The following is a 23295-nucleotide window of genomic DNA, read 5'->3' on the forward strand; positions in this document are numbered from 1 at the left end:
AACGACGTGAACGTCTTTGCTTCCTTTTTGGGCAATAACTTTTCCAGGCTCATTATTAAGCTGCACTCCTATTTCGTCGCAGTTCCAAATACAGTTGGGCTTATCTAAAAGGTTGTTTTCTTTTAAGGTGGAAGTGAGAAGATTGAAATAACTTTTTACTTCTTCCCTATTCATTCCTTCTGTTCTTGCTCTACTAATGCCTTGAGCTTTTCTCACACTTAAATTAGGATGTCGCCGCATGAATGACGAAAACCAAACTTTTCCAGCGGTTTTATGGTCTTTGTTGAAGGTGTGTTTAATACCCAATGTTTCTGCTAAATTGTAAGCTAACATTCTAACATTCTTTTGTGTAGGTGCAAACCCTACAGATTTGAAGTTTTTATTTATGTGCAAAGCCAATTTTTTCTCGGCTTCCAATCCTAGTTGGCCATCTGGACCCAAATTCCGTTTTGCAAAATCATTCTTCTTCATTCGATGTCTTAATGTAGACTCTGGTATTTTAAACCTCTTGCTTGCTGCTCTCTTATTGATAATGGATCCATTCTTTATTGCTGATACAGCTGATGATAGATCATCTTCTGTCCAGGATCCTTTGTTTGTTTTCCTCTTGTACACGTTAGGCCATGTTAGCCTGTAAAAAATAAATAAATAATAGTCATCTTGGTAAATAATATGTTTTAATTTTTTTTTTAAGTTGTTTTATTAATGGTAATATGCAATTCATATTAATAAAATAAATAAAGATTCATAATATACATTTAATGAATTTCTAACGAATATGTAGATTCACAAATAGTTAATATTAATTATGAAATCCATGCGCAATGTCTCCTACCATTACATTAAATGGAATAAATGCGCAATCTCTCCTCAACATGAAATGCGCGTACTGTCCTAAATCGGTAGGAGAGATTGCGCAGGCTTAAACTAAGATGGCCGAAGCGAGATTTGACCAACCACTATCTGTACAGTTTGCCTATGTCATTACCTCTCTAGAAAAAATGGTAAATACCGAATAATGTATCGTAGCATCGTACTGATTAAATTTCATGCATCCTGCAGACAAAATTCAGCCACTTACCTTTGAAATGAAAGTTGTAGGTTTAATATATATCACTAATAACAGACTTAGCGTCTTGAACTTTTGACAGAACACTCAAACTAATGAACGCGGATCGAGGCACTGAGGGACGCTGCGCGCCGCACCCAACTCCAACCAGCTGGAACAAAGAGGGCGCAATCTCTCCTACCGCGCAATCTCTCCTACCGCGCAATCTCTCCTCGCTTTACCTTAATGTTTCCTTCACAATCCTTCCTCTGTTTAAAACAAACTTCAAATAAAGAATTTGTTTTCTTGTTATGCTACTTAGCTGTTTTATAGACTATAATAATCGGTTTTAAATTCTATAGTAATGTGGAATTAATTTGTACGTCTTTGTTTTATTGTACGACTACTTTCTATACAATGTTTTGTTATGAACAACAAATAAATTCTTAATTCTTGAATAAGCATGAAAAATAATAATAAACGAAACCATTATAATGTAAAAACACGCAGTAACAACTGAGATTTGTTACATGCATTCCAAGCAGACGCCCTACTGGTCTATATCAGTGCAGTCTATTTCATGAGCAAGTAATTACATTTTATAATCGCTCCTCGAAATTCTTGGAGACTCAATTTATCCATGTGGCTCGGCGCGGCGGATCTGCTTGTCAGACGGGTTTTTTGAGGGGGAGGGGGCTGCGCGTTCATTACAGAACCAATTTATCGCTACACGATTCCGCTAAATACACAAAACGATTTATGGTTTAATTTACAACTGGGTAATTTCAATAACCGGGATGGAGCAGACGCAGCGCTGCAAGCGGCCGTTCCTGTAAATAGCGCATAAAACACGGCGCCGTGAAATCTGCTGCGTTTAAAAGCAATCTGCTAAGGAGGAGGTACAGCCTAGACCTTACGTACGAGTAACGGAAATTTGCCTGTTCTTGCCGAGACTTTTTAGTGAATCTGCATCGCGTCTATAGCTAGGTATAAATCGCAGCGTATATCGGCTCCGAAGGCGCATAAGAAATATAACCGAGAAGACACTTTATGAGTACCGGTAATTGATAAACACTTTTTATCTACAAGGGTTATTCCAAAAGTAAGATCATGCTAGGAAAAAAATCCAATTTTTTTCCAAAACAACACACATAATTTCCATACTTATTTAAATATCTGTCACATCGCTCAACAAGCTTTTGAATGCTTAAATTGTGGAAATCAGCCGCCTGCGAAGATAAGCAATCTGTAACTGCTTCTTTCACTTCATCATGCCAAGAAACTCTTTTAGGTAGCGGAAAAAGTGGAAATGGGAATATTGGCTGGATGAATGTGGAGTTGGCTGAAAATTTGTACGTTTGAATGTGGTTTGAGGCGATGTGAAAGTTTTAAATTTTAGATATTAATTTTAGAATATCTTGACTATTGCTATACATGTGATTATGTCCTGGCAATAAAAAATTGATTTGATTTGATTTGATCATTTGGCGCTAAGTCCGGACTGTACGGTGGGTGGTCCATCTGTTCTCATCCAAATTTCTTAATAGGAGTTTGCGTTTCTTTTGCAGTATGGGGCTATAAACAGCACACAACAACAGTAACAACACTAATGGCGCTAGGCGCGCAAGGCATGCCGGGAGTTGGTGCGCTTGCGTGTTTTGTCCTTGGCGCCAAATTCAAATAGTTACGGACCTTACTTTTGGAATTATTTACGTTTTTTATGTGATTGAGTATTTGTGCATCCACCTAAAACATATTGTGAACTGCATAAAAACAGGCCAGACTTTTGTTTGTTATTACTGTATATATAATGAATTAGTGCTGTTAAACGTGCTAATTGCTATAATAATTTTTGTTCAGTAAATTAATTTTTGATGAAACATTTTCTAATGAATTAATAACCTATTTGATGATTTATATGAGTTGTTCCAAAAATTAGTCATACCTTTTACACATTTGTTTCTAACCTATATTTAAAAAAAAAACGCTGAAGGGGTTTAAACAAAATACATTTGTGTATCTTATCTGCTATTCAATAGCCATTCGTGGTATTATTAAATGTGGAACGGTCTGTGTGATCTCAAATATTAGGCTTTCAAAATAACGATCCAAAATTACATGAGATTGAAATCTCTTTAAATACTTTGACGTTTTTACACACTTCCTGTCACAAACATTTCCCACCTATTATTATTGACTTTAAACACCAATAACAGTATGTAAACATATGTAAAACTAAATATAAACATTAGTAAGCAAAATAGTAGGTAACGATTAAAATAATGATAACGTTAACTATAAAATAGTATATAAATGTTCGTTAGCATTCTTTGTTTTACTGTTGGATTTTCACTTACCAACTCTCCAAATGCTTTATAAATCATTATTTAGCTACTTTTTTACATTATCCAATTTGTCAAACCGTTTGAATGCAATTCATTGTATACAGGGTGATTGAAAAGTAAGTTGCACCCCTTTCAACTTTTTTTATTTTAAGTATGTGAAATTTCGTTACGTCACTCTTACTAACTACAAAGGGCTACACCAATAATGACCTAGTTTTTACCCTCAGGGGTAAAGGGGGTGGAGGGTAACTATAAATGTTCAAAAGCACTTATAGTTTTGTAACATATAATTTTAAAGGTCTTGGTTAGTTAATAAAAAATACACTTAAAGAATTAATATCGGAGCACTCTACAAGAAATGGCATCCCCAAACGTATCACTGAGCCTTATTGTGATTCATGACATTGATATTGTGATAAATACGTAATTTATCAAATATTGAAAAATTAATTAAGACATCAATTAACTGATTTGGGTAATTGCAGATGAGGATTGTTGTTTTGACGGAGGAATTAGTTGGGAAAACAAATAACCTTTTGTTATTTATCTAATTCTTAACTTACGAAATGCTCTTATCTGATCAGTTCATGATAGGTTTTCTATTTTCATTTCTAACTGTTCGCTTGTGCTAACTGTTGTACCAAATACTAAATGGCTAGTGAGTTTAGTTTTAGTTTTATTCAGAATAGTGTGTAAACTTTTAATATATGTTTCTTGGATATTTAAAATATGATTTTTCAATTGAGAACGTCATGAATAACAATAAATCTTAGTTACGTTTGGGGATGCCATTTCTTGTACAGCGGTCTGATTTCAATCCTTCAAGTGTAATTTTTATTGCCTAACCAAGACCTTTAAAACGATACGTTAAAAGACTATAAGTACAGACTTGAAAAATTCGAGTTAACCCCCACCACACTTTCCCTGATGGTCAAAAATTTGGAAACTATCATAAATTTGATTCACATGTCTAAAATAACAAAAAGATCAAGTGGGGTGCAATTTACTTTCCCATCACCCTGTATGTTTCTTTTTATAGTACTCAGAACTTCCCATCCATATTATGTTATTAGCATCATAAAATAACAATTAGCTTCAAAACCATTGTTTATTGTTTAGTATTGTACTGATTTACACCTTGGTCTAAGGTCGCCCGGCACGAGCTTTTAATCCAGCTAAAGATGCAAACGAAAGTCATCTCTTGGCCAATTTCGTTGAAGCGCTGGCACCAGTCGCTATTTGCATACAGGAATTATTATATTACAAAGTAATTACAGTAATTGGCTGGTGTAATTATTGGCTTCCGGCGTTATCCTTGGAATTACGGCAGAGTCGCTGCGCAAACATCCTTCCTCTATTACAATAATTACGGGGACGTTATTTGTTTAGAGACTCAGGCCGGTTAAGTTTTGGTAATTGAATTACTGACGGAATTTGATAACGGTTATAATTTATGAGCTCCTGTCCCTTTGTTTTCTCGGCGATGATAAATGAAAGTAAGGACCAGTCGGTTAAACAGTGACTAATCAGTTATTTAAATGAGACCTTACGATTTTATTTACGCTCCGGTGGAGGATAGTTGAGCTCCAATTAAAGAAACTAAAATGTTTTTGAATATTAATGAATGAACAGAGCTGTCCTATAACTTAAGCCTCCATTCATTAATTTCTTAGATCCCAACTATGAAGACTAAGCCCTTCGGCAGTGGCCCTTTTTATTATTGCTTCAGGACCATATTTCAGATGTTTTTTTACTACTTAACAAAACGATTTTATAACTTCTGTGAAATATACTGTAGGCAAGATGAAGACAACATGTAGTAGTTCTAGAAGCCTTTAGAGAATGCCCCATGTTGTCCAGTATAACTGTCCTATCATTAAACTGAGAAATGTAATGAAAGTAACTAATGGATTATGAACGAAAGCCCCGACTCAACGGTATATCAAAGAACCTGACAGAACATAACGAAAGTTTTACCAGGCAATCCAATAAATTACCTTCATTACATGTGTTGTTAATTTTTACAATGATTTACAATGTGTTTACAAATTTAATCATTCCGCGATTTTCTCATTCCCATCATAGTTTTCCAAAAGATCAGTGTTATGGTCATATCAAGGCGATCCTCTGTGCCAAGATTCAAGTCTAGGTTTTTTCTACCAAAATTTGTCACACGGACTGACAGAATCGGTCTGAGTTCGACAACTATAATGGATTCAAAGAGTGTTGAGAGTTATGCCCCGCCCACAGCGCGGCGAGTGTCTAGGGTTGTGACCAACTGAGAAGAGAATCTTGGGAAAGTTTACGTGGACTGAGCTTTATCCACAATTTTGGCGCCACCATTTCAAACCTTTTTATCCAAAAACATTGAGTGAAATCTCACATTGTGGTAAAAGATTGACGTTTCTTTTGGGGCTGATTACAAACTATTCATCCGATTGCACTGAAATTTGACATGGATGTTCTTACGGTTCCTGGGATGAAAATCCACCGGTTGTATGTGAACCGGCTTTATCATTACGTCACGTGGTGGGCGGTAGCTCACTTTCAACACTCGGTGAATACAGTATAGAGTCGATCAAAACATTCCCAAGTGATGCCCTAGTCTTTTCAAATGAGTACCTACTTTAAGTTTCGGAAAAAATCCTCGACAAAACAGATACCTTCGAATAACAAATGTTAACTATAGTAATATTAAGGAAACCTTTAATAACCGAACATTTTTAACTAATCATTGATAAATTAAAAAAACATTACTTCAATTAATCGTGTTAAAATGTATTTAATTATTTTAGATTTTTGTAAATATTAGATATGCAAAATAATACGGTTTCCTTTTGAGAAGAGTAGTTTTATGGTCATCACATCGTTATTTCGAAAAATTTTACATTAGAATGTTACACAGATTTTTATTTTTTTTAATTTTAGGAAACCGTATTTTTCTCATAGAAGTTAAATTCACAACTAAAATCTTAATTGCAGTAGATTTTGTGAACCATGGTTAAATCTACTATTAGCTATGTTTTGAAAGGTTGTGTGATGTATGCCATTTGATAAGTGGGATTGATCTGGATTCATATTAATTTGCTTTATATGGCAACCAAGTAGAAAAAAGGTTTTCGAAATAATATAGGCTCTCACGAAGTCAGGTGACTAGTGTAAAATAAATCCGCCAAGAACCTTGATCCGCCAGGATCCGCCCATCAAGGATCATCTTTCGGAAATCAGACTGTAGTATTAGAGATGTCCGTTGTATATCATGCTGTTTAAAACGTCATAGAGACTTTTGTTTTCTCTAATCTATGATGCTGTAGATGTTGGTGGGTTTTGCCGAAAATTCAATCACATTACAATATGCGCCTCTCATTTAATTGCACTTCGGTAAAATAATAACGTATATATCTCTAACGATATTCTAGTAATTTTATGTAGAAGACAATGGAAACATCTTACAATATCTGCTAATAGCTGTTAAATTTTAAACTTGTGAAATTTAGCATACACACCTGTAATTTTCGAAGGAGGATACTAAAACAATATTTTCTGTTAAAATATTAAATTTCAAGTTTCAAGTTTGTAGCTCATTTCGATCTTGAGATGTCCAGAAAACTGCACAAAAATCATTCAGACAAAGAGAAATTACTCCAGCCTAGAAATTGAGTGGCTTCCATGACGTTCACCCAAATCTCATAGATCGACATGCATCAACATATGACTCTTACATATGTAAAATATCAACAGATGAAATCTTTCCCGAGATATCTTCCATATGAATGTAACATGCTTTGCTATATCACATGCTAAAATTTCGTACGATTTTCTCAGTTTGTTTCCAAATTTATTTATTTTGCGATTTATTTATTGCCAATATGTATGTATAACATTTTTTGCTAACGCTCAGCCAAATCCCATGGAGTGCCAAGCAACATCATTAAACCCAATCTTGCTTATATAGAAATGGAGCTTCGAGCAAAATTTCAACTCTATAGTTCGTTCTGGAGATATCGTGTGGATAGACAGAAAGACAGACGGAAATAGATTTCTCCTGCCTTTCTAATGATATGCTTCGCTAACGCTCAGCCAATTAATATTGAATCCGTGAACCATTTTAGCGTATAGAGAGTTAGAATAAAATTATGTATTAGTGTTTTTAATTTGTTTACGTTCGAAAGGACCTTGAGACCAGAGTCAGCTGCATCTCTTCCTGACTTCCCCCCCCCCCTCACAACACAACACGGTTAAGGAGGTGTTAGTTAACAGGGTAACTGACTCCTAACAAAGTCGTGCCGCAAATATAAAGCAAATTATAGTCTCACCTTAGCTTACAAAGCCGTTAGAAATCCGGACCGACTCGTCCGAATTAGGCAGTAAACGTCCGGACAATAACAAGGTATCATGCGACACGGTCCCAAATTGGCGTGATTGTGCGATGCTGGCCCGGCACCTAGCGGGAGCCAGCGGCACTATAATGAGGCCGTGGTAATGACAGTACCGTTGTCCGCTCATTATGCGGGCGCACGCACCGTCAAATTGCTTCATCCCTCTTGTTAAACTCACAATACCACGGCTCCTAGCCGCGTCTCGCGCGGAGTTTTGGGCGTTTATTTTCGGTCGAAATGGGTTCAGAATAATCCCCCAATTTCCATACACTATAAAGCTGGTTAATTAATAAATTTTAATTTCTCAAGTGGCAAATGCTTGCGGACAGCATAACATCTACAGCGAATCAAAATCATAATTGTGTTTATTTATAAGAACTGATCCTAAAATTTTACGCGAACAATGACTGATTGGAACAAGATGAGTTTATAATCGACTTCTGTTCTTGATTATACAACCCATGCAACAATGATAATCGAAAGTACAACGACTATTACGATTATGCGGTTATTATCCAATGTTTCTGTTCTAATTTAAATTTAATACATGATGTGCTTTAAAACATAAGTATATCGGTCTAATAATAATTTAATAATAAATTCAAAGAAAGCATTTAGTTCTGGAGTTGATTTCAATTGAAATTATATCTTTCATAATTATAATTATATTTTTGCCAATAGCGCAGTGTAGCGGGTACCACGGTTATCGCATGATAACCAGATCAAGCAACGTTGAGCGTAGCTGCTGCTTGGATGGGTGACCGCTGAGTGATCCCGTGCCCGAAAGTTGTTTTTAGTGGTTAGGATGTGACATTAAAGCCTTTGGTCTCCTGGTTAAGTGTAAGAGAGGGCTTCTTAGCCCTAACTTCGCCTGGTAAAATAAGACATCATTATTTTCATTGAAAACAAATGAAAGTAGGTACCGCAATTATAAATAAACTCACCTCTTAAAGAGAATAGGTATATGAAAATAAATTAAATTAAAAAAATATCGTGACAGTGATGATTGCGGGCCAGATTAAAATTATATATCTTACAAAATGCCTGTTTAAGGAGCGATCCATTAAGACCTAAGGGCCTAGCATTTAAGACTTCTAGGCCTGCAACGCTTCTTGAAATTATAAACTGAAAGCTGAATTAAAAATTGATATCATCAGTCCACACAATGAAAAACCGAAAAGACCTTTCTGAGAAAACTTATCGAAATTCCATTGGCATAAAGATTCCTAGCTTGTACAGACAGTAAAGTGTTGAGATAGTAAGTGTTTTTCAAATCCTTAGCAAGTTTCCATATCTCAAGATATCCACTTCAGAGTTTATGTGTCCTCAGATATCCACGCTCTGTGACTAGGATAACTATCCGATATGAAAACATCTACTCGTGGGAGGAATGGTAAGTCGCCACTCCGTAGGAAGGCGGATGAATAAGAATCTTATTCGTCCTTAACCCCAGCAGCATTTCATCTTCAAAGTGAGTACTCAGTTCAAAATTGCTAAAGTCCGTACATCTGGATATTCCACAGAATATTTAAGGTCCTGTTTGAGATCATATCCAAATTCTCCAAAACATCTATTAATTCTTACGATCAGGTTACTACCGAGCATTACTGAAAGAATCGAGCCCTGAAGTTTGGAGATACATACACGTGAATCAGATAACTTCACAGATGGCTGGCGCATCAATTAAAAATATCATTGTCTTGCTTGTACAATGCAGACAAAACTCAGTGATATCTACTCAGAATAACTAGAACCAAGAGAAGGTACCATCTTTACAATTACAAGTAAAACACTGAATCAACAGAGTATTAAAGTGAGACTATTTTAATTACAAAGTCTCAACCATTCAAAGCCCTTCTCTTGAATTTCCACTGTAATCGCCCCTTTATCAGAATCCATTTGAGCAGTTCTTTCAGCGTCGGGCTTTTCTAACAAACATAATGGTCACCAAATTAACACTGAAGTGCCTCTGTAATTTGTGGAACTCAGAAAATGAATGATCAAAGAATGGCATTCAAATACATTTCAAACTGAACAATTGAAAATAAGACATGAAATAAATCCCGGATGAGATTGAATATCCAGTTCTTTGTTTCCTGTGCTGAAGTTGCGCATCCAGCAGCCCACAATCCTCCAAAAGGTGCCATATGTAAATTTTCAGATTTTGTAAACTTTGTAAAATAAAATATTAACCCACTAATTATCAAAAAGTGTTCATAACTCAGCGTTGTTCAAAAATATCCTTCAAATCTATCAACGCATGTTCAATAAATGTAATACTTCAAGGTCACAGGAATATACGAAATCCACAATTCATGTGCCTGTGTTGGAAGGGACATTTTTCTTCAGTTGGACGGTAACTCACTGTATCTTTTTTGTCATTATCAATGGTATGATGTTTAAAATTATCCGTTATATTAATACTGAAATCACGTAATAATTAATATTTGTAGCCTGCAGTTATACTCATTTATGTTAGCATTATAACTCTAATTTGAAAATCTGTTTGTTATTAACGGCGTGACTTTGAAAGTTATAGAGCTATAACAACAAATAGGCCTAACTATATTATACTAACATCACAAAGCCTGATAAGGTACTTAAACTGCTTGATCTATTCTACAGTTAACTATATTACTTGGGAGTGCCGATGGCCGAGCGGTCTGTCTTTGGACTTTGAGTCTGAGTTAGAGATAGCGCAGGTTCAAATCCTGTCTGTGACCGTTGCACTTTTTATTCAGTAGAATCAACCTCGTACTGTATCGACTCTCCCCTTTATTCTGTTTGATAGTATTCCTCGCACAGGCCAGTGGCCCATGAGGACGGACAGAATGAGGCCTAAAAGGAGATCGGCCTCTCCTTAAAAAAAAATTGAATTCTAACAGTAAAAACGCTACAAAACCTTAACGTATCACTATCATTAAGTAAGAAGCATTTGAGAGAATTCGACAGTTTTCTCTTGGTAGCTTCCATGGTAGTAATAGGCCTGGCTGTCAAAATCGTGCTTATCCAAAGAGAACTTGAACTTCTTAGCAAAACAGTGTCATTATCATAAAGCCATAAGCCGATTAATCCAGCCCGGTTCTTTTAATGCAGAGTGGTGAGGCCACCTTTACACTAAATCGTTTTCAGTAATTAAATTTGTTACGTATTATCAACAATAACAATGTTTTGACGTGACAACGTCTTAAATTAGGTTGCGGCTTCGGAGTCACTCATGAAAAAGTGTAACGCCCGGTAACGTTACGATGCCCGTCCAGTGGGTCCGCCGCACGGGACAAAGCAGATAACTATGTTTATTCGTGAAAATGTGGAGTGCTTAGATTCGTCATTTACAACAACTACAACAATAAAGGTAAATAATTGTACACTGATATTTCATTATCGTAAACTATGATTGATTGATTAATTGTTAGATAGACACAAAAGTTGAGAAACTGAGTTTATAGGTTATGTCATACTATTGACAAATGTTGATAGTGTTAAGTAAATTATTAGTTTAAATCACTCTGCAATCAATCGTAATTCAGTCGGTTGAGAAGAAACAGCGCGTATTGCTAGTCAAACATTTAAAATAACAAATTATAACCCTCTAACCTGTCATAACAGTGCGACCAAACAAACGAACTAAACCGACCAATCACCACGCGCGGAGTTAGAATTTAACTGTGTTTAGCAAGAATTTCAAATTCCAATTTTAGTAAATGTTTTATTCAACTTTACCATTTACAATAACAAATTTTAATTAATTTCAAATTATGTACAATGTTTTAGTAAACAAAATATATTTCTATAGTTAAAATTTGTGCAATTCTTATTTTCATTCAATTCCTTGTTCCTATTGTGCAATTTAATAATATTCATATCAATAAATATTCTACCGAGAAAAAGACGTTGTCACGTAAAATCTTCGCCCGTAAAAACCGACTTTACAGGCAACCATAATTTTTTTTTTTAGGCTTTACTCATATAACCCATACCAGGTATTGTGATAGCTTCGGTGATAAAGGTTCCATAACTGTTGTAATGTTTTACTCATAATTATTAGAACATTGTTCTAACATAGATTGTTAACGTAAATGGGGTAATAACTATTGATAATACTAGACTAGAGATTGGAACCACACAGTCATATTGGTAAACCACTTAGAAAAAGACACTGGACGATTTTAGTTCACGCAGGGTGGGGTAAATACCGCCGCTGTGATGCCGCCCTCTCCCAGTATCCCCAACACTTCTCTCATCACTTCCACTTAACGGCTAACCTCACACTTGTTTGTTAAACTTAACCATTGAAGAGTTCACATATAGTATTTCTTTTTACGAGAGAGGATGTGCTGAGTAAATATCTGTCACACACTTTTTAACTTGTGCTCTAGATGCATAAACGAGAAAGAGCTCGTATAACGTACATTTGTGGTGAATACTTGCTGACTTTATTATTTTCTTTTTTAAATATTGTATGGGCAACGATTTCACTTTTCATTGTACGAATTTAAGACCAGTTTATATATTTGGTACTATCTAATAAGTAGAAAGTCTTCAATTTATTAGACTGGAGTTTTGTGTTCAAACGTACCTTCTGCTGTTTATAGAAGTGTGTTGGGTAAAATCACGCGTTTAGTAAATCACATTAATGATACACCCTAATAATATTATAAATGCCAAAGCGCTTTTGTTTGTTTATTTTGTTTTTATATGTAAACTACTGTACCGATTGTACTGAAAAAAAAACATGTACATTCTTACGATTCCTGATATGAATATAGGCCCATTCTTATTTTGAAAAAACTCTGGGCTACGCCCCACTGGTCTTTAAAGTAACGAATATCCTATCTTGATCTCTAAAGCCGTGTAATATTAATTGAATGAGCCTGTCAAATGTAATCAACTGTTCTGTTTAATCATTGTTTATTATTTTCAATTGGTTGTATTTATAGTAAGTACATTGTCTACAGATTAACCATAGTTATTTGCGCTGCTTTTAACTTCAGCCATTAGGTATGTTCTAATCTACCTTAAAATGTCCTAAACATAAAAAGGTCAGAATTTGACACCGAAGACTCTATGCTACAAGAACTATGCTAGATTAAATTTCGCATGTTCACAACGGTTTTTTTTTTTTTTTTTTTTTTATTTTTTTTTACCTAATGTACCAATTCCAGCTCTAAATGTTCTAAAATATTTTTAAAATGTACTATAAAATTAAAAACCCATCTTAGTTCTCTTTTGACAGAAGTAGGCTTCTCCTATCTGTGGTGTATAATTTCTTGATCGGGAAAAAAACAATTACGGAAAAAAACATACCAAGAATGAGTACATTAAAATTGCCATCATTATAAACTTTTTGCCGCATTTTTTTGATCGAGTCAACAAGGCGAACTAAACATTGGCGTCGGAAAATATAGCCTAATTCACTTGAACCAACAGTAGTCATAAACGTGCAACGCCTATTAAATTGCGTGCAAAGCAGCGGGTATCGGCTAGTAATGCAGAAGTAAGAAACAATGTAGTCTAACTTTTACTATACATTTAAAGACTGTTATGAAACCTATCTAAGTTGTCTTTTGACAATAGTAGGATTCTCAGAGCTGTCTATCTATTTTCTTGATCGGGTGATCTATTTTCCAAAATCAGCTTTGGAACAAAGAAAAACACTTTTAAACATATGTCTTGATCGTAAGAAAAAAGGCAAACTCAACATTGGCGTCGGCAATATAGTTCACTCAAACCAGAAGCGCTCATACAGGTACAAAACCTTCGAAATTGCGTGTGAAGCCGCGGGTAACTGCTAGTAAACTAATAATTATGATATTTACACAGCCTATCCGTTCGTAGTCTGATCACAATTTCTAATTCGTATGTAGTGGACTGAGCCTCATCAATGACCGTCCGTACATCAGAGGAGGAGGTTGGAAGGGCAGGATCCCACAGTCAGGGCTGTACCTAGATATTCGGGAACCTGGGGCAAGTTGAAATTTTTACCTGACTTCTATCAAAATTTCTTTTCATTTAGACCATTACCGTGCCACCTCTCATTTGTGAGCCCTGAGTACGGGCCCCCGTTTCGAATTTGCGGTTACAGCCCTGACCACTTGTTTGCTCAGCTCGGCTCGCGTGAGCCCGGTGAGGTACGACCGGTCATTATGGCAGCGAGTAATTGAAAACTGGCCCAGGGTAGCGGCTCTCCCGGGGAGCGCTGGTGTGAGATCGCTGAGCAATAAACTTTCCGCGATATATGGAATAATGGAGCTTATCAGCCGTTAATGTCGGCCGCCCCGACCTGGGTCAATTACTGCTGTCTTTTCTTTATTGGATCTTTGAAATGCTAAAATGTTTTCTATATCTAGTAGTTTCTTGCTTACTACATTTATTACTGACAGTCAGACAAACGTTGTGTAACAATAAGATAATCCTTTCTAGATGCCAACAACTATTTATTGGATCTTTGAAATGTAAAGATTTTTCCAGTGTCTACTACTCAATTGGTTATTTTACTTATTACTTACACCTAGGCAAACACTCTTTTATAATAAACTGGTCTTTTCTAGATTCCAACAACTATTTATTGGATCTTTGTTGGATTTATGGAATTAAAATGTTTACAAATGTCCGTCTACTATTTAATTTGCCATTATCGGATTGTCATAATTCAAATTAATTTTATGAAAGGTACAATTTTGCTTCTTTACTTATTTATGTTCTAATCAAATTCTATATTTCATTATCATTTTTAATATTCTCTATCCTTCATACGTTATTATTTATCACACGTTCACATTTTGGGTTTATTTTTTCACTGTATATAATGTGGTTTATAGATTGTGTACTCTTGGTGTGATAAAATATATATATCACTTACATAATGTTTTAGTACCTTTATTGCTTGATGTACGACAGATGTTTCGATATTTACAGAATTCTGTAAAATTCATGTAAGATTATCTTCAACTAATATACCAAAATACCAGTATTCTTTTAAAAAGATATCCGTCACAAGATATTAATAGCTGAGAAAATATACAATAACAGAGTAGGATCGTAATGAAGACTATAGCTAATTCAAAATGGTTTGATAATTCAAAAAATGTATTTAATTGTTCAGGTTACCTGAATAAGCAGTTTTTATAGTACGCAATCGTCACTTTTTAAATTTGACGAAAAATTAAATATATTTTTGATATACCCTACATTGTTAATGGCACTCCTTTACAGTTTCATAAAACGACAAGTTGATATAAAAACACATCTTATTAGTTCAGTTATCCTGTCAGTCGATTCATTCCCAAGCAGAAAATGAGGGTGCAAGCCTTGGAGAAGCCATCGTCGCTGCAGAAGCACATGTTGCAGGATTCCTTGAAACTGGTTCCGGCTTCACATATCACCTGCAGGTCAAAGGAAAATTATTATTGGAGCATACATCATAGATCATTGGAACTGGCTGCTCTTAGAAAATATACGATACGCGTGACATACTATCTTTACTATAAAATGAATCACAGAGAGTAATGACGTCCTCACTAATATATTATCTAAACATTGGGTAACCTTTAACATGTGTGTGTGTGTGTGTGTGTGTGTGTGTGTGTGTGTGTGTGTGTGTGTGTGTGTGTGTGTGTGTGTGTGTGTGTGTGTGTGTGTGTGTGTGTGTGTGTGTGTGTGTGTGTGTGTGTGTGTGTGTGTGTGTACAATATTAATTTTGTTGTATTCTCTTAACATAAGGTGGTAGGTAATTTTCTGTGAAAAAAACAATTGATCAATATGATATTAGAGCAAAGTCCTTATGAACAAACACTTCAGATTTCAAAATTTACAAAAGCAAACTTAGGAACACCCTAAAAACGTTTCTATCGGCAGCTCAGACGACCTGAAAATGTTTGAAATATTGCGAACGGCTCCAAAAATAATCTTAAATTTATAAAAAATATTTTTTTTGTTTGCACAAATTCAACGTTGTTAAGAAAGTTGAATAATAAGTTTGAATAAACTATTGTCCAAACCAACTAAAGTAAAATTTAAAGAATATCCTTATAATCTTACGGATTTAAGTTAGAAACCATTCTCAAAACTTATCTTTTTGCTGTTAACCGTGTATCAAGTCACGATGCCGTATTTGCAAAATTATGAATAAGACCGATCAATTGAAAAGTAGCGTTTAATCAAAGAAATTGTACAATATGTGGTAAATTGGACTGTACTTCCAGCAATGCAATTTACCCATCAACCAGTTTTGTGCGAAGGACCACATTGGGCAAATCTCAAATTTCCAAGAGAAAAATTAACAATCTCCAAAAAAGTCAAAATTTGGCGTCATTCCAAATCCAAAATATATTTCCCAACATTTTTAAAAGAATTTAAATACTCACCCCATTAAGTTTAACACTGACGAAAACTAAAGGTGTTCCTCGCAGTCTACATACATCCCGGCAATTTAAGGGTTAAACATGTATTTAAATGTGACATCGAACAAAAAATGCTTTTCGAAATATCATGAAATGCTCCTAGTTTTTGTACAATTATAATAAAATTACCATTACAATTTTGTACAATTATCATAAAAACAGTACCTGATTTCAAATAGAGATTTAAACAACGTTATGTTTTCGATATCTCACTAAGCCAACTGCTTAAAGTGTCGAGAATTAATGTTTATTGTTTGAGCATTAGCAAAGCCTTTCACTCAAGGGGTTGAACAATGTTATATATCTGTCTGTTTGCCCACAAGATATCCTAAGGACGAACTGACCTATAGATTTCAATGTTTTTTAATACTAACAACTTCGGGTTCAATAATGGTACATGTTATTTCATGGGATATAGCTGTGCGTTGTCGAACGTTTTATAAATTGGTCTTACGCATATGATGGCAATTAGAAAATTGCAGAATAAATAAATGTGTTACAAATTGTGTTACAAAAAATGTGACATTGTAACACGTAGCGTAATAAAATGAGGTGTGGACTGAAATCTTGCAAACAACCTGAGTGAACTCTGTTACGTAACACTTAATGTGCGTAGTCTCTCAGTATAAAGTAAAAAAGTAAAGTAAAGAATGTCTTATTTTACCAGGCGAAGTTAGGGCTAAGAAGCCCTCTATAACACTTAACCTGGGGACCAACGGCTTAAAGGTGACTTCCGAACCACCACCAATGGCCGGGCAGGCGGACCGCTTGCAAGGACAGTATCGCTCAGAGGTCACCTATCCAAGCAGCGGCCACGCTCGACGTTGCTTGATCTGGTTATCTTGCGATAACCGCCGTACCCGCTACACTGCGCCATTGGTAAGTGTAGTATATTAGCAAGTATATTAGGTGACGTAGAGTAAAACAGGAAATAACTCTACAGCTCTCATGTAATCTGCAACAAATTTTCATCTGAACATTTTTTAAATATTTTAGTAAGTCTTCAAAATGGCGCCATATAAATGATTCAGAGTATACGATAACATCGAAGCAGTACAGGAGGACACGATTATAATCTTAATATCTAACCAATTACAATAAAATCAAGTTTATATTTTTCGAAATCACAGATACGTTATTAAATGTGTATATCTTGTATAATGCTTTGTGGTGACGCAAGTGTTTAATGGAATAGATGAGCTTCCCAACCAATAACGTTACATATTAATCATAATTGTAGTATAAATTATTATCCTTCTAAAAAATGCGATACTTCGAAAAGACATCAACACAGGAAATCTATCATCCGACTGTGCCAGAACGAATGTTTGCTTTTAATTTATTCCTTACCTTCTTTTCTTTCAGTGCACCTGCAGGGACAGCTAGCGTTGTGTATCCTGGAAAGTTTTTCAACATTAAAGTCACAACAACTTTATTCTATCATAAATGCTACAATACATGCAGCCTACATTAGAGCTATATACTCCAAACTTGATTAACAACAACACATAGATAAGTGTAACACTATATATATATATATATATATATATATATATATATATATATATATATATATGTTCATATTTATATGTGTAGTTTGCTTATTTAAAATATGTGACAGATACGGCCAAATACAAAATAATTTCGGAAAAAGTAAGCGCTTTGTGGTGTAATGGTAGCACATTCACCCGGAAAGTGAGAGATCCGGGTTCGACTGGCCGGCGGAGGATCTTTGTGTGATTCAAAGTTTATTTGAAATTAAATAAGGGGCTATTGCCATTTATACAATTTAATGTAAATAAAAGTCGTTTGACAGGTATTTGGTCTTCCGATCACAGACAGGATTTGCTTATTTAAACCCATATGTGACAAATACGGCCAAATACAAAATAATTGAATCGGAAAAAGTAAGCGCTTTGTGGTGTAATGGTAGCCCCATACACCTGCAAGTGAGAGATCTGGCTCGCGAGCCTGGCTCGGAGCAAGTACTTTTTGTGATTCAATGTTTATTTGAAATTAAATAAGGCTATTGCCATTTATACAATTTAATGTAAATAAAACCGTTTGACAGATATCTTGGTCTTCCGATCATATGCAAACATGAGTTTGCTTATTTAAACCCATATGTTGACAGATACGGCCAAATACAAAATAATTAGAATGAGTAAGCGCTCTGTATTTAATGGAAGCACATTCACCCGGCAAGTGAGAGATCCGGGCTATCGACTCCCGGTCGGAACAAGTACCTTTAGTGATTCAATGTTTATTTGAAATTAAATAAGGCTATTAGTCATTTATACAATTTAATGTAAATAAAAGTCGTTTGACAGGAATGATAGTCCGACCAAGAGTTTGCTTATCAAACCCATATGTGACAGATACGGCCAAATACAAAATAATTGAATCGGGAAAAGTAAGCGCTCTGTGGTGTAATGGTAGCACATTCACCCGGCAAGTGAGAGATCCGGGTTCGACTCCCGCGGAGCAAGTACTTTTTGTGATTCAATGTTTATTTAAAATTAAATAAGGCTATTGCGAAACGCTAATTTAATGTAAATAAAAGTCGTTTGACAGGTATTTGGTCTTCCGATCATATGTTAGTTTGCTAAACCCATATGTGACAGATACGGTCAAATACAAAATAATTGAATCGGAAAAAGTAAGCGCTCTGTGGTGTAATGGTAACATGTTGTTAAAAAATCCGGGGCTCCCGGCGGAACAAGTACTTTAGTGATTAAATGTTTATTTGAAATTAAACAAAACATTGCCATTTATACAATTTAATGCGGATATATATTACAATTATATATAAATATATATATACAGTAAATTGTATATATATACAATTATATATATACATTAAATTGTATATATATACAATATATATATATATATATCCGTATATATACACTGGTTCAGAACTGATACTCTGTGTAGACTTTTTAAAAGAAAAAGCCGAGCCGCACGGCAAGCTTATTCTGCCCGTCCGGCATCGGCCACTGGCCTGAATTTGAGGATCTCATCAAAGAGCTCTTTATTGATCCAGTACAAGGTCGATAGTACCGATAAAAAGTCCAACGAGTCACAGACAGGATTCGCACCTGCGCTATCTCTAACTCAGACCCAAAGTGTAACGTCTTAGACCACTCGGCCATCGGCACTCCCAATGATTGATAAAATAATAGGAAGATAATTACAAAACAATAGTTGTCATTTAAATATATTCGTATTCTTCGCTAGCTAATTTTATATTCAGATATTACAATCTACTTTGAATGATGTCTGTACTGTAGGAGTAATCTGTAACTTAGATAAAAAATTTAAACATCACACATATAGTAATTAATAATTCAAATAAATATTAATTTTTATTATTAAAAAAAAAATAATTGGATAGTGCTACATTTATCAATAACAAATTTTTGATAGAATAGAATAAATACTAAACTGAATTCAAGCATTTATATTTAATTAAAGAAAATCCAACAAAAAACTTTGATCGTTGACCTTATAATCGTATTTAGAAGTATTAACCCTTCATTTAAAAATGTCATGTGTTAATTTTTTTAAATTTTTATTTATACTTTTAACAGTTTGTTTCTTTGGTTTTTATTTATTGATTTATTTATTTTTCTCTATATTTTGTATTATTTACGCTTTTACATGAAATATGTTGGATCACACACATGTCCTGATACAAAAAGCATTGAACCGACTGAGAAAAAATTTTTCTGTAAAAACAGTAACGTAAGAAGACTGAATAATGTTATGTTCTTTACTTAACACCAATAAGGGTCCTTTACTTCCCATTAGTATTGGAAGAGACTGTACCTATCGAATAGGCCTGGGATAAACAAACCTGAACTCAAAGCAGCTAAGTTTACGTACTTTATAAGTTTATGTGTGAAAGCAGCGTGAAGCTGAGGTAGTAATTGGTCTATAAAAGGCCACTTATACATTGTTTATGTTCTCGTACACAAAGATGCCGACTCACCTGTACAGACTATTATCACCAAGATCAAGATGCAGCACCTGACGTACATGATGCCGGCCCAGACTGCTGCAGCAGACTCGCTAATGAGTAATGAGTGCTTCCTGCTCGCTATCTGCAGTAAAACAAATGACTCGTTAGTTCTCCTTATCTGTGTCGTTATCTCCTCGCTTTTACTTTTTAATAAAAACCACTTGGCACATTTTCCAGCCACTTAGAATCGATTTCGAAACTCGTGTAATCGCTTAGAATACGGGTTAGTGTTTCAGAACACAGCAGTGTAGGTCATTTACTTTTCAGTTAGTTGGTAAACTTTACCGCTTGCCATTTGAGTTAAGAGAATATATATATTTATAGTCTGGTTCACTCTAGAAGCGTTCCTCTTCAACACGGTTTTGTATTTTTTTTCGTTATTTTAATATGCAATTTTTTTTGTAAAATTTACAACACATGTAATTAAACTGTATTGAGACAAAAAATATTTCATTTATAGTAGTAGTGATTGCTAAATAATATTTTGTAAACTTTCATTTTCAGGTAATGCAACTGGAAATTTAAAAACTAAATATTGTTGTTCTTATTTTTCCTAACTCAAAAAAATACAAATGATCCGTCGACAACAGTCGGGTGCAAGCAGTTGGCATAAAGGCACGCCTATAATTCATGTACTCTTTTTATACAGCTATGCATCAAGATTTAAACTATTAAATTTAAAATTGTGAACGTATTATATTTATTTCTCCATGCACCCATCAAAACCACAAAATTAGAAGGTTGTCTTCTACCCAAAATAAGTTTTCTTTTAACTAAACGTAGATTAGTGTCACTTTTCGCAGATTCATTTTCGTGTTTGCGGAGCAAGGTTAAATTTCTGTTAAATTTACTAGTTGTAACTTTTTGGATAAAACAACTAAATGTAATTTTCTACCTAGTTATTAAACTGATTGTCCTCGCTGGTAATATTGTAATAGCCATGTGGTCAGCGTCGCAGTTCATCCACCTGAGTGGACTCAGGGCCTAGTACAGCATTTTCAAATCAATTTTAATAAATAAAAAATATTGTCAAAATTGATAGACCATCAATTACAACATTACTTTTTCACTTTCAAGTAAATTGTCATCCCGGCTCAGCCTGAATGAAGTAATGTAATGATCAACTTCAGACTATCCAGAGAAACAAATTGAAATTACTGAAATGACTAGTAAGGGAACGAGGACGGCCGGAAATATTGGTTTGAGCGAGTCTGTAAAAGTTACCGAGGACTAGCTCTAGCTAGTCCCTATCGTGTGATCAGGGACGTTCGGAAGGCCTGTGCCAAGAAAACATAGGAGAAAACGTTGCTAAGACTCAATTTAGAAACAACTAAGCCACTTTTCTGCAACTCAATAATTTTTTTTTTATTTTTGAAAATATAACGGAGTGTGACTGGTTACTTTTCACATCATATGTACCGACCTGTCAACTAAGGCTAAATTATTTGAGAAATGTTACCAAATATATTATAATGCACTAAAGAACAAAATGAAGGTAAACCAACAAATTCATGTCGCGTTAATTTTTGATCATCAACTAAGTTATCTTTATCCCGCTAAACTAATCCCTGCGTATAATAATTGTTTCCTCCCTGCTATTAATTTTTATAATTTTTTATTTTGATCTAATTATACTGATTCTGTATTTTAAATTTGTGTCATTATAAACTATGGTTTTTTCAAAAAAAATTTTAAGGCAAACTAACATATTTTATAGGAAGGTTAAAACGTCAACTTTTATCTTTTTTACTCGTAATTTCTAGAGATTTAATAAATTGTTAATGTTAATAAGATGTTATAATATGCTACAGGTTCGTTTTTTATTAGTTTTTAATAACTCTTTAGGCTAATATTATGCTAAATAAATATGCCTATAATAAATATTTTCTTCCTGCTCTTTGATGCTTTATATTGTTTAGTTTCAATTAAATGACATACTCTGAAATCTAAACTTTCATCCTTATGGACCTTTTTAAAAATTGAAAAGTAAATAAACAGTTTATGCACGCAGTTAAAGCTATAGCTTTTTTTATTTCTTGACATTTTATATACGAGCTCGTAATAACGAATGTTTTAATGATAAAAAACGTTATAATACACTCTGAAGAAAATGTATTTTATCTATTAACCTGTGGTCAATAAAACCGTGCCATTATTGGTACGGTTGTCACGCATACAACATTATAGAGTTTTTATATTTTTTTATTATAGACATTTTTTTTAATTTTCAAATAACATTACTCACAACCCAGAAAGAAAGCACTTTACTTAAAATATACAGTATAATTGAATGGTGATCTTATTTTAGTTAATTAATTTTAAAAGATTACCGATATAGAAGAGGGACACAGAATCCACTACTCGGCGGGTATGTAGACAGTAATGGTACTTATCAGGTCCTGGCTAATGACGTGTACAGGTGCGGGGGGAGGGGGGTATAATGTGCTTTACAATGAGTTATTACGGCCCGTAAAACAAGTCTGCAAATGTTTTTTCATCTCTGTTACGCAATGTCTAGACTCTTGACTGCCAAGGTTTCAGACTAACAAAACTGTAAGATGTAAGAGTAACAACCTTTTTAAGTCACGGTGAATGGAACACACAGTTGGATCACGTGCAGGTCATTATGCATGAGTCACGTGCTTGAGTCAGCTGTTTTGTAAACAAACAAAAGTAGGTGCGTACGCAATGGAACACTAACATACGGTGTGATAAACTCACATCGTTTATTAGTACTGTCAAATGAAATGGTTCAGTGAGAAATATGATCAGTGTGGTGAGTTTAATGCTCTGATTGTTGAGTTTTCGAAAACTTTCCAGAGTATCCAAAAAGGTGGGTTTCCGTGTGACTTTGAAAGTAATGCAGTCTTCAGGAAGGCAAAGACGCGAGAACACGAAATTTGGGTCTTTTTCATTTAAGGGCCAGCACCTTACAAACATACTATACCTGACTGACAGTGCATTTAATCGTTTTTTTTGTGTTATTAGTTCGTAGGGCAGTAGTCCAGGTACTACTTCTAGTATAAAGTCGTCTTATCTTATCAGTGATAAACGCGCGCCGCTTATCTTTTTCCTGTCATGAAACCTGCGTTAGTTC

Source organism: Homalodisca vitripennis, chromosome 3 (assembly GCF_021130785.1).
Source record: "Homalodisca vitripennis isolate AUS2020 chromosome 3, UT_GWSS_2.1, whole genome shotgun sequence".
Taxonomy (NCBI): Eukaryota; Metazoa; Arthropoda; class Insecta; order Hemiptera; family Cicadellidae; genus Homalodisca; species Homalodisca vitripennis.